This window comes from Lupinus angustifolius, unplaced genomic scaffold (assembly GCF_001865875.1).
Source record: "Lupinus angustifolius cultivar Tanjil unplaced genomic scaffold, LupAngTanjil_v1.0 Scaffold_132_129, whole genome shotgun sequence".
Taxonomy (NCBI): domain Eukaryota; kingdom Viridiplantae; phylum Streptophyta; class Magnoliopsida; order Fabales; family Fabaceae; genus Lupinus; species Lupinus angustifolius.
This window is the reverse complement of record NW_017725389.1, coordinates 28,047-39,730: the sequence shown is the minus strand read 5'-3', so window position 1 is coordinate 39,730 and position 11,684 is coordinate 28,047.

The following is an 11,684-nucleotide window of genomic DNA, read 5'->3' as shown; positions in this document are numbered from 1 at the left end:
ATTAAGGAGTCTTCAAGTCTCTTAACCATTTCACTTAATGAAGGAGTCGTGCACTTAAGGTTGAGGGGAATCACATGCTCATCCAACCATGGCATTGAAGTTCAATTGGCCTAGTCATTAAGTTTGTTTTCAATTGTAATAAGGCACATGTGCCAATTCTCTTACTACTCAAATTTAGTCTAGATTAGGAGTAGATTCATTGCTTATAGAGTATCCAATGTAAACGTGCAAGGCATGCACTCTTAGTTTCCAACCGAGGGAGCCTTGATGGCTTGCCTATATATGTAATGTTCTATGTTGAGGAATAAACAACTTTGAGTCAAACTAAATTGTATTCCTTTGTGAATCAAAGAGGATTATATCCTTGTGAGAGTATTCTCCAAACCTTCTTGGCTGAACCAAGATTAAAAGTTCTTATCAAGAACCAAGTTCTTGTGGCGAGCATCACTTGGCTTATCAAACAACTGAATTGTTTGTGGCGCCTCACCTCATCTCTTTTCCATCTTCTTTTATCCAAAACACAAGTTATTTCCGCTGCATATCTCAAAGGCTTAACTCAACCGTGAGCCTAGGCCATACACCAACCAAGATAGATCGTTTCAAGAGCCTTTTACCCAAGAGGTTCACATCAGTTGGTTAAGCATTATTTGGGAACGAACATGAGCATATCACTCATTTAATCCTCTGAGAAATCTAATGATATAATCTTCTTCCATGTATCATTTTACATCTTGAATGATTCCATGTGTGCAGATTTCAAGACAAGGACAACTTCTAATAGGTCTAAACACTTCTATTTCTTCCCATAGAGTTTTCAATTGAGTATAGAATTCTAATACAGAAAGATTACCCTGGCAGAGATAATGGAACTCTTCTTGCAATTCTGCCATCCTGAACATGTCTCATCGAGAAAATATTTCTTCCGAATCCTTCCAAGCTTCTGCTGCTTAGTCCCTCCTTAAAATCGATTTTGCTATGGATTTTTTGATTGAGTGCTATATCCAAGAAAGCACCATGGTATTGCATCTTCTCCATGGCCTGTATGAGGGATCTTTTGGTTTTGGTTGAAGCAGGGTGCCATCAATGAACATGAATTTTTTCTTGGATTCAAGAGCTAAATTGAATGCCCTTGACCAAGAATGATAATTTGTTCTATCTAAAGAAGGGGTGATGAGAATGAGAGATGAGTTCTTACTTGAGTGAAGGAAGAAAGGATTGCAATCTTGGTCATTGTTGCTCATTTTTTAGGAGGAAAGGGAAGGATGATAAAGGAGATGAAGGAGAGGAGGAGTGGTGGTGATCAGAGCTTTAAAGCTCTGATACCATGTGAATGGGATCATGATTAAGAATAAAAGAGGAGAAGATGAAGTATGCAATGAATAACCTCTTGAACCTTTATTATTTAATTTCATAATTACAAATAATGAAGAACCAACTTTTTATAGAAAGGAAAATAATTGAACTACCTAACTGGACTAACTAAAAATGGAAATTTCTAACTAACAAAACATAACAGAGAAATGAGTTTTATATTAATAAGGCCCAACAGAAACAAGAAGGAAAATGGATTTCTTGTTGGAAGCAAGAATGCTGAAGCTAAATAACGATGGAGGTTTAACATTGGCACCGTCCTAGCTACTCGCTACTCATTTTACATTCGAAATTTTTTACTCATATTCATAAGGGTATTTTCTTGTGCTTTAACTTTCAATAACTCAACTATCAAACGAACCTTAGGACTATATTTGGGAGTTATGAGAGAAAAGAAATGACAAAGATCAAGGGGCAAGGATGGGAAGGAATGGAATGAGAAAGGAAAACAATTTTCTCCATTGTTTGAGAGTGTGAAATTTAGATGGAAGATGAGTAAAGTAATAATGATAATGTAATAATTTTTTTCTTTAAAAATATAATTAAAAATGATAAATATACAATAATGTAATTATATAATTTTACTAATTGTGTTTAGTATTTTTATATTTTGTCACTAGAAAACCCAAATTGAGAAAGTATGAGAATATGCACATGGAGGGTTTTTGATAACTTTAGAAATCCTACAAAAAATTTCTCTCTCTTTCACCCAACTCCCAAACAAAGGAGACGTTCTCCAAAATCATCTATTCATTTCCCCTCCAAAACTAGAATCCCAAGCAAAGCCTAAGGCTCTATTTGCAATGATTTTTGGAGAGTAATGGAGAGAAAGAAAAACTTATAAGTCGTGAAATACACTTGTGAGATAATTTTGTAGCCTTTCATTTTCCTTCATTCCTTTCATAACTCAATTCACAAAAAGCTAAGAGTGCATAATGTTTTAACATATGAAGAGTAGTGGTAACCTCTTATGAACATGTATAAAACCTTTTTACTCAATGTTTAAAAAACGATGATTTTAAATATGTAGTATATAAACAAGGTCTTACTAGAGTTTCAAGGTCGATAGTTTGATTCCTATGAGCGACATTTGTTGGAAAAGACAACCATGAACTTTGAAAGGGATTAGTTCCTTACCAAAAATGTGAGAAATACCTTGGTAATACCTAAAAAAATATGTAGTATGAAAGAAACCACCAAATATTAACCCAAAATTAGTGTTGTTACATAATAGACATTAAAGTTCTCCCAAAAAAGACCAGAAGATGATTCAAAAAGAACATCGTAAATAACTAATATAGGAGGTTAAATATGCCAGCTTATGAAATAAAGGATAGATAATGAATCTCTCTACCTATCATAAAATTAAATGTCATGAAGAAGTTTGCCAAAAGATTAAATTATTAGCTAGAAACATAAATGATTTTATATCTCCTAACAATAACAAAGGAGTAAATGGTTAACTATATTTCATAAAAAAAGGGTTAATTATTTAATATTTATGTTTCTAATATGTGTAAACAGAAACCATAGACAGTGAAAGAAAATTATGACATTATAGTGTAACATTTTTTGTTTAAAATATTTTAAATGAAAATTTGTTTTTAATTTAATGTGACATGATATATATAGTTCGATATGATATGGTGTAATAGAGCCCAAAATGACACTGGGAGACCCAAGAGAAATGCAACTAAGCCCATTTGAACTAATGTCTATATTCTGGAATAATATAGTTGTCCTTTTAATTTGATCTACACTTATGGTGTAGATTAACTCTATCTAGATATTTTCAATTTCATCTTGTTTAAATTGTAAAGGGATTGTTGAGATGAGGACGGGAATGAATTCAATATTTTCCCCTAATTTCCATAACTCATAGGATACTAATTATGCATAATTTTATCCATACAAATTACTTCCTAACATTTGATGCTTTCATTTCTTCTCAAATGCCTCCCAAAAACACACAAAAAGACCCATATGATTCTATCTCCCACCTCCTCATGGAAAAATTGTTCAAAAATCAAGAACAACAAGATGTAAGACATGCTGCCATTACTACTGTTTTTCATAATATTACTGATAAGCTTGCTAGAATTTCCTTCCTTCCCTCCAGACCCTACTCACGACTCCCCTCACAATTCCTTTTCTCATCTTACCCATTCAAACCCCTCAATGCAACCTTCCCCTACCCAACCCCACACGACACCCAACCCACACCCACCTATTCCCCCCTTTTCCACCCCAAACCCACACACCCAACCACCCTTTCCACACAACCCGAACCTTCCATCGCCACCTTGACCTCCAAAACTTCAACTAATCCCATTTGATGGCTCAGAACCACTTGACTGGATTTTTCAAGCAGAACAGTTCTTTCAAGTATATATGGTACCCCCGAATCAACGCTTACCCATGATCTCCTTCTATATGCATGGGGAAGCACTCAACTGGTTTAAATGGATGTGTCACAATGCTCTATTATCAGACTGAAACTTTTTCACTAGGGGTTTGGAGACCAGATTTGGTCCCTCTTCCTACACTAACCACCAAGCTGAGTTATTTAAAGTAAAACATGTGGGTACTGTTGCTGACTACCAACAACAATTTGAGAAATTAAACAACAGAATTTGGGGCATGTCATAAGAGGTAATTCTGAACTATTTTCTCTATGGACTGTTGCCAGATATTCGAAGGGAATTAGCAATTTTGTGGCCAATATCAATTTTTGAAGCCCTGGGGTTGGCAAAACTGGTGGAGGCTAAACTAAGAGATACTACCTGTACCAATCCAAAACCTCACGTTTTGGATTCCAACCCATACAACCATACAACCCAAAACCAACATACACAGCCCCCAACACCCCATCGCCACAACCACTACCTCCACCCATTCCTATTCGTCGCTTATCCACTGCACAATTGCAAGAGCGACGTACCCAAGGACTTTGCTACAACTATGATGAGAAGTTCTTTATGAGTCACAAATGCCAACCAAAAAAATTTCTCTTGCTCTTATATGACGAATTCCTTTGTCATCTAGACACTAGCCTCCCCACCCTGGAACCTATACTTGAGGACCTGCACCCCCAACCTATTGATGACCTTATCCATTTTCACATCTCAGACCAAGCCCTTGGTGGTCATGTTCCCCCAAAACTCTTAAATTCTCAGGCACGATTTTTGGGCACAATGTGACAGTGCTAGTTGACACATGCAACTCTCATAACATTTTGCAACCACGAATTGCTCATCATTTAAACTTGCCAGTTACACCTACTTCCCAATTCCCAGTCATTGTGGGAAATGGAGCTCATATTTATTGCAGTGGGTTTTGTGATAACACACTCATTAATCTCCAAAACTAAGAGTCTCGCATTCCTTTTTACTTATTGCCTATTATGAATACTCATTTTTGTCCAGCCCAGAAAAAACCCAAAACTTTTTTAAATAAAAAATAATAGAATTCCAAAAATACTTTTCTAAAAATAATAAAATTAAACATGTTATGTTAAGGTTTCTAAATCTAAATGATTAGGTTAACCAAAATTCAAACTTAAAATAATAAGACTAAACCATTTGTTCAGGTTCCTAAATCTATGTGATTAGGTTAACCAAAATTCAAGTTTAAAGTAATTGAATTAACAAAAAATGATTTTTTTTAGAGTTATTTTAATAATAATAAATAAACAAAAATAAAAGATGACTGAATTAAAGATTTGATTGGATTATGGATAAATTAAAGATTTGAAAATATGTAATTTGAATAACATCTTATCCATTTGATTAAGTTGCATAAATCACCTTGATAATAACTAAATCTTTAAGGATTCAAAAATCAAATCAAGATTGCAATATGGAAATACACAAATCAAATCAAATTAGAAAGTTCATATCAATCTAATTGTGTTGCACAAATCAATTTGATTAGAAAATTAAATCTTTAGAGATTTGGAATCAAATAAATCAAGGTTGTAAATCAATAAAATGAGTTAAAGATCGCAATTAGGAAATACGCAAATCAAATTAAGATTGAAATTTATTATATCATCTGATTGTGTTGCACAAATAATTTTGATTATAATAATTAACTTTAGAGATTTGATTCAATGAAAAATTAATCCTTTTAGAGATTTGGAATCAGGTATATTAAGGTTGCAATATGAGAATAAGCAAATCAAATCAAATCAAATCAAGAAAATTTCAAATCAATTTGATTATGTTGCAAATATGATTTATTTCCCTTAACCTCCTTTAATCAATTAATGAGAGATATTCTCCTCATTAAGCACATGTGATAAGTCATAGTCTATAAATAGAGTATCTTATTCACCAAAGAACAAGGTAGATTCCACACTAAAGAAAGGCTCTCTCAAGAAAAACTTTCTGACAAAAGACCTCCCAACAATTCCAAAAAAATACCCAAAAGAAAGATATTCCAAGAAATGCCAAAAGAAGTACTAAAAATTACTATTTTCGACTGCTAGAGTCTTTTTCCGCTTTGAGAGTTTTTCCAGTATTGGGGCATTGAGTTATTAGGTTATTGTAAGCTTGTAGCAATAAAGTGTGTTCTGCAAAAAAATATAGCTTTATTTCACGCCCAGAACCATGAGAGTTGATCAACGTAGCTTGCTCTGATCCTAGCATGCCACATAACTAGCTCTAATTTGTTGTACTAATCAATACCTTCCATACTACAACACATGATCTATTTCCCTACAGTGCTAAAAATCTCATTCCTTTGTAACCAAGTTTGTGTTTATTTGATCTAGTTCATCATTTTGTTATATCATAATGTTAATAAGTCTGTAAAAATAATTTTGCTATAAATAATTTATTTATTGTACTATGTAGAGATTCAATAATAATGATATTTGTTAAATCAAAATTTTGTTGAAAGTAGGAACAAACACCATAGATAAAAAGAATTCCAATTCTTTTGGAAAATGTCATCAAAACTGTTTTTTGTGTCATTATTTTTGCAATTGACTTATTATTTTCCTATAATCGATCATCAAATGTCATTAATAAATAATCATATTCCACTAAAGAAAATCAAGATAACTATTAATGAAATTATTTGAGTTAATAGAATATATTTTAACATGGTAAAAGTAGCAAAACAAAAAAAAACATTTTCATATATCCACCAATTAATGAAACATTTTTTATAACTTATAAAATTCTTTTCTAATAATAATTAGAATTGTGACTAATAAAAAATTGAACATTTTTATAAATAAAACATGATAACCAGTACTTTTCAAAAAATAAAATAATTTTGAGAGTTAATCAAAGATGGAGAGAAGGTCATCCTAGATGCCTCTTTCTTCTCAAATCTTTTTCGAAAGGTCGCGCTACGCTGCTTCTTTTCAATTGATTAAATTTCAAAATCGATTAAAATTTATTTTCTTAATTAACTAAATGATAAAAACTAACCAAATAAAAACTTTTTTTACACTAATAAATTAACATGCAAAATAAACATTTTCGACTAAAAAATATATTTTCCTTAATTAAAATACATTCAACCAACAAACTTTTTTCTACCCAAAGAACTACGTAAGTCTTGATTCCCTTAATAGAGATACGTATGACCAAAGTTAATCTTGTGAAACACAATAATAAAAATAAATAAATTTGTTCCTTTTAATAAATAATTAATTAATTAAGCAGATAATTTAATAATAATAAATAATAATTATAATAATAATAATAAAATCATATATTTTAGTGAAGGATATCGCCTAAGGCGGGCGGGTAGGGTGCTAATACCTTCCCTACCTTGTAATCGACTCTCGAACCTAGATATCAAAAATCCAAAAGCCCAAGGTAATTGGGCTTCAAAGATTTTTCTACATTTTTAACTATAAACAATGTCGTGTAGTCGAAAATCAGGGCGCGACAACTGACGACCCATAATCAATAAAATGTTTGACTGTTTGTTTATTATTATTATTATTTGTTTTCTATTTGGTTAATTTCTAACAACACGAAAATTGCATGCTTAATTATTAATCATATAGTATGATATCAATATGAATTACATGCTTAATTATTAATTGTATGTTATAAATTAGAATTGCATGCTTAATTATTAATTGTATGTTATAAACATGAATTGCATGATTAATTAATAATTATATTTTATATGTATGAGTTATATGTTAAATATTAAGTGCATGTTTATTTATGTATTATTTTTATTGTGTGATATATGATGTACACATTTTAGGCACACATATGCCCTACACCCTGGTATTAGTGATATCATTTTGGATAGAAGAGACACTAGCCTCTCTGGTCGTGGTCTTTGCTGCTTCTAAGTGTTGGTGATGTGGACCACTCATATTGTTACATATTATTATGAGTTAGCCACTCGAGCTGGTCTCCTGTTTCTAACATCATAATATTTGGGTTTCTCTATTGGAGAGAGTTGCAATATGGGCACCTTATAGGGAGTCTAGAACTTGTCAAGGACGTCCATTGTATATTAGAAATCTATCCTAGGATGTTGTACTTGTTACGAATCTTGTGATTTGTATCTTGTTTGTATTATATAGCATATTGTTTGAAATTTTGTCATGTAAAATAAAAATTATATAAAATATTGCACACTCGAGGGGAATTCCTATTCCCTTAACATGGAGATTACCATAAAAATAAATATGGCAATTTATTTTGGCCTCAAGCTAGCCTGAATGATAAAAATAAAAGAAATATAATTTAAATATATATATATACATGCTCAAATCATAATGATGGCTAAACCACCCCAATATATGATTCATTACCTTAAGGGGCATGCATTTTGTATGTTTAGACATTTCATTTATCATGCATTAATAAAAAAATACATCATTCAAAAATTCATCCATGGATGCATAAACATAAAAATTACGTATTCAAACATTGACTCAATTATCCATTCATTTATGCATTCAAAAAATAAAAATATTTATTGATTGACTTATGCATTCAAAAATAAAAATCTTCATTGATTGACTTATGCATTCAAAATTATTGATTGACTTATACGTACATTCATACATACATAGATATATGAAATTTCACCATCCACTACTTATGCATGCATTTTATTCATTAATCATAAATACATGCATTAAAAAACATATCATTGAAAAAATTATTCCATCCATGCATACGCTAACTCAAAAAAAACTATCAATCACAATAATTCATCCATGCATGCATACATTACTCATACATTCTTTTAATTAGCTATTCACATATGTACTAAAAAATAAAATAAGAATACATCATTCATACATTCTCTTTTTTATTCACATATTCATCCATTCACTCATGCATAAAAAAAAATTCATACATTCATTCATGTAAAATAATACATATAACTCAAACATTTATTTCTTCGTTGATTCATTCTATTACTCATTCATGCATTCAAAATGAAAAAATAAAAATACATCATTTAAACACTTTTGACTTATGCCTTCATATATTCATTAAAAATATTACATTACTGACACATTCATTCATGCAATCAAAAAGAAAATTCATTCATTCATTCAATCAAACATTCAAAAATAAAAATAAAAATCGATTGACTTATTCATTCGTTCATCACATTAAAAAATCTTCATTAAGTGGCTTATGCATTTATTCATTCATTCAATTATCCATGCATACATTATACAATAATCATACATTCATCTAATTTTATTCAATCATTCTAAAAAAATTCATTCATGTATTCAGAAAGAAAAGTAATCATTCATTGACTTAGGCATTCATTCATGCATAAAAAAATAGTAAGCATTTATTCACTCATGTATACATGCAATTTAAAAAATAAACACATTATTCATACATACACTCACTTATGCACACATAAAAAATAAAAAAATCATTCAAAATATTTTATTTCACGCATTACCATATCATACATTTTAATTTCATTGTCGCAAACCTTCTCATCTCATCATAAAAATAAAAAATTTATTTCATACATTTTCGCATAGTCTTCATGCATTCAAAGTCATATACATCATAAATTGCATTTTTTACGAGTCTCATGCAATAAAAAAAAAGAAAATTACATGCATTCCATAGTTGCATTCCATGTATTTTCATTCTCACATCATTCATACATCCCAAATAAATCAAATGCATCCTCATATGCATGTCATGCATTTTAAGGTAGTATAAGCTCAAAGTTAGTGTACTTACATTTCATGCATCATTTCAAGTTGTAAGTTGCATCTCAATTCATGTAACATGATAAAACAAAATAAAAATCATTATCGATAACTTTATGCACATCATGCATCAATAAGAAATCATTTTTCTGCATGCATTTCATGATCTCATTGCTAAGGAGACCCACCAATTAAAGATCGATTTTATGAACAATATTCTTAGACTTGACTGAAAACAATCAATGTTGAAACTGAAGACATTCAAGAAGACAGAGACTCCAAGTTTGTGGTCGAGATCATATTCGATAATGCATTGTCTTCAACCCCAACTAAAATTGGAGACCAATTTGAAAAATTCTCATCATTTGAGGATCTCAGTCAAGGCCAAGTTCATCTCCTCACACTTACCCAAGTTTCTTTTTTCATGAATAAAGATTTACTTTCAACTGCATATCTTTTTAATAAGTATATACTAATACATTGATCATGCAAATTTCACCATCTTATACCTCACCATACTAAATCCACTCACAATATTTATCAAAAGAACACATAACCAAATAAACCCAAATAAAATTAATCTATACATTACAGTGAGATATTTGATTCAAAATAAAATAAAATTGAGAAGGATGCAAATATGAAACAAAAAAATGATGTACATCTTCAAGCAAAATTTTTTAATGACACAAGGCGTTTTTTGTAATTTCTAAACACCGTGGAGATATCCCTAGTTACCCCATTTAAGCCCAGACATCACGAAAGGAGATAATGTTTTAATAACCTTCAATATGTCAATAACCTGGGAGGGTTGTTTTTCAATCGTTTTCATTGACAATAAACTATTAAAGAAAAAATGTATTTTTTTTCAATTCATGTGATCGAAAGATAAGAGAATACAAAGAACGATCCTTCCTTAAAGTGAAAAAAATAAAAGTGAAAAAGAGCCCGCTGAAAATTCTCAATTAATATCTCATGCAAAAGTTAAGGCAAAATGAATAACCACAAAAGGAACCAATCATGAAAAAAATTATCGCCTTAATCTTAGGTCATCCTTATCAAATCCAAAAAAATCTCTTAATAGTTGAATGTCATGCTAGAAGACTGTTGAAAATAGGATAAAGAAGAAATGAGAAATGTGGATATGGAAAACACATGTTTTGAACCTTATATCCGTCTCTTGAAAACCCTTAGCCAAGCCACGGTACAAGCTTAAAAAGACCTTGTCGAAGACTTATTTGCCTAAGATGTACATGATGAAGAAAAAATGCTGACTCTACTAAACTCATAAAATGTTGATAAAAATATCTCATTTTTAATGCATAAGTTAAAATTTATTTTTTCACTATTATCATAATTTCACCATCAGTCATGAGCTAAAACACAATTTCAATTCTATCGTAACCACCACCACATCTACATTAGCCAAACCTAAATTTAATTATATCATCATCATCGCCATCATATCTACCCAAGTCAAACCCAAATTAAATTTTATCATCATTAACACATCACCACTCATAGTCCAAACACTTACCAAAATTTGCATGACCATTGTTTTAGGAAAAAGTTATGCAGAGCAGTAAAGGCAAAGGAAAATTGGAAGTCTCTCAAAATGGGGCAGGTTTTAAGATGATTCATGGTCTAAAGCCTTACAATCCAAGTTTACCAAATCAATTTGAATAGAAGAATGACTCGGATTATCTCACACTGGGGCAGTGGAAAGTCACACGAAGTCCAAACTGGGAAAATTTTTGGAGTTGGCCTCATTTTCTTGTGAAAGTTTATAAGAAGCCCAAAACTAGGGCAACATTGAAGTGACTTTTCATGACTCCAAATTGACTCGATCAAAATAAGACAAAATGACTCAAATAAAGGGAAAGATCCTAAGTTACCATTTTCAAATACACTTTCAACAATGACTCACACATTGTGAAGAAGATCTTTACTCCTGACCTTGACACGGTTTTGATGAAGACGCCAACATCACCAAAAAGAAGAAAATGAAGAATACTTATGAAGACAAAGAAGAATAAAGCTTCAAGAAAATTAGATTAAGTTTCTAGAGGTACTTCTATCCTAAAACTCTTACTTATGCAAAGTAGTAATGCTCAACCCATTTTTAAAGAAT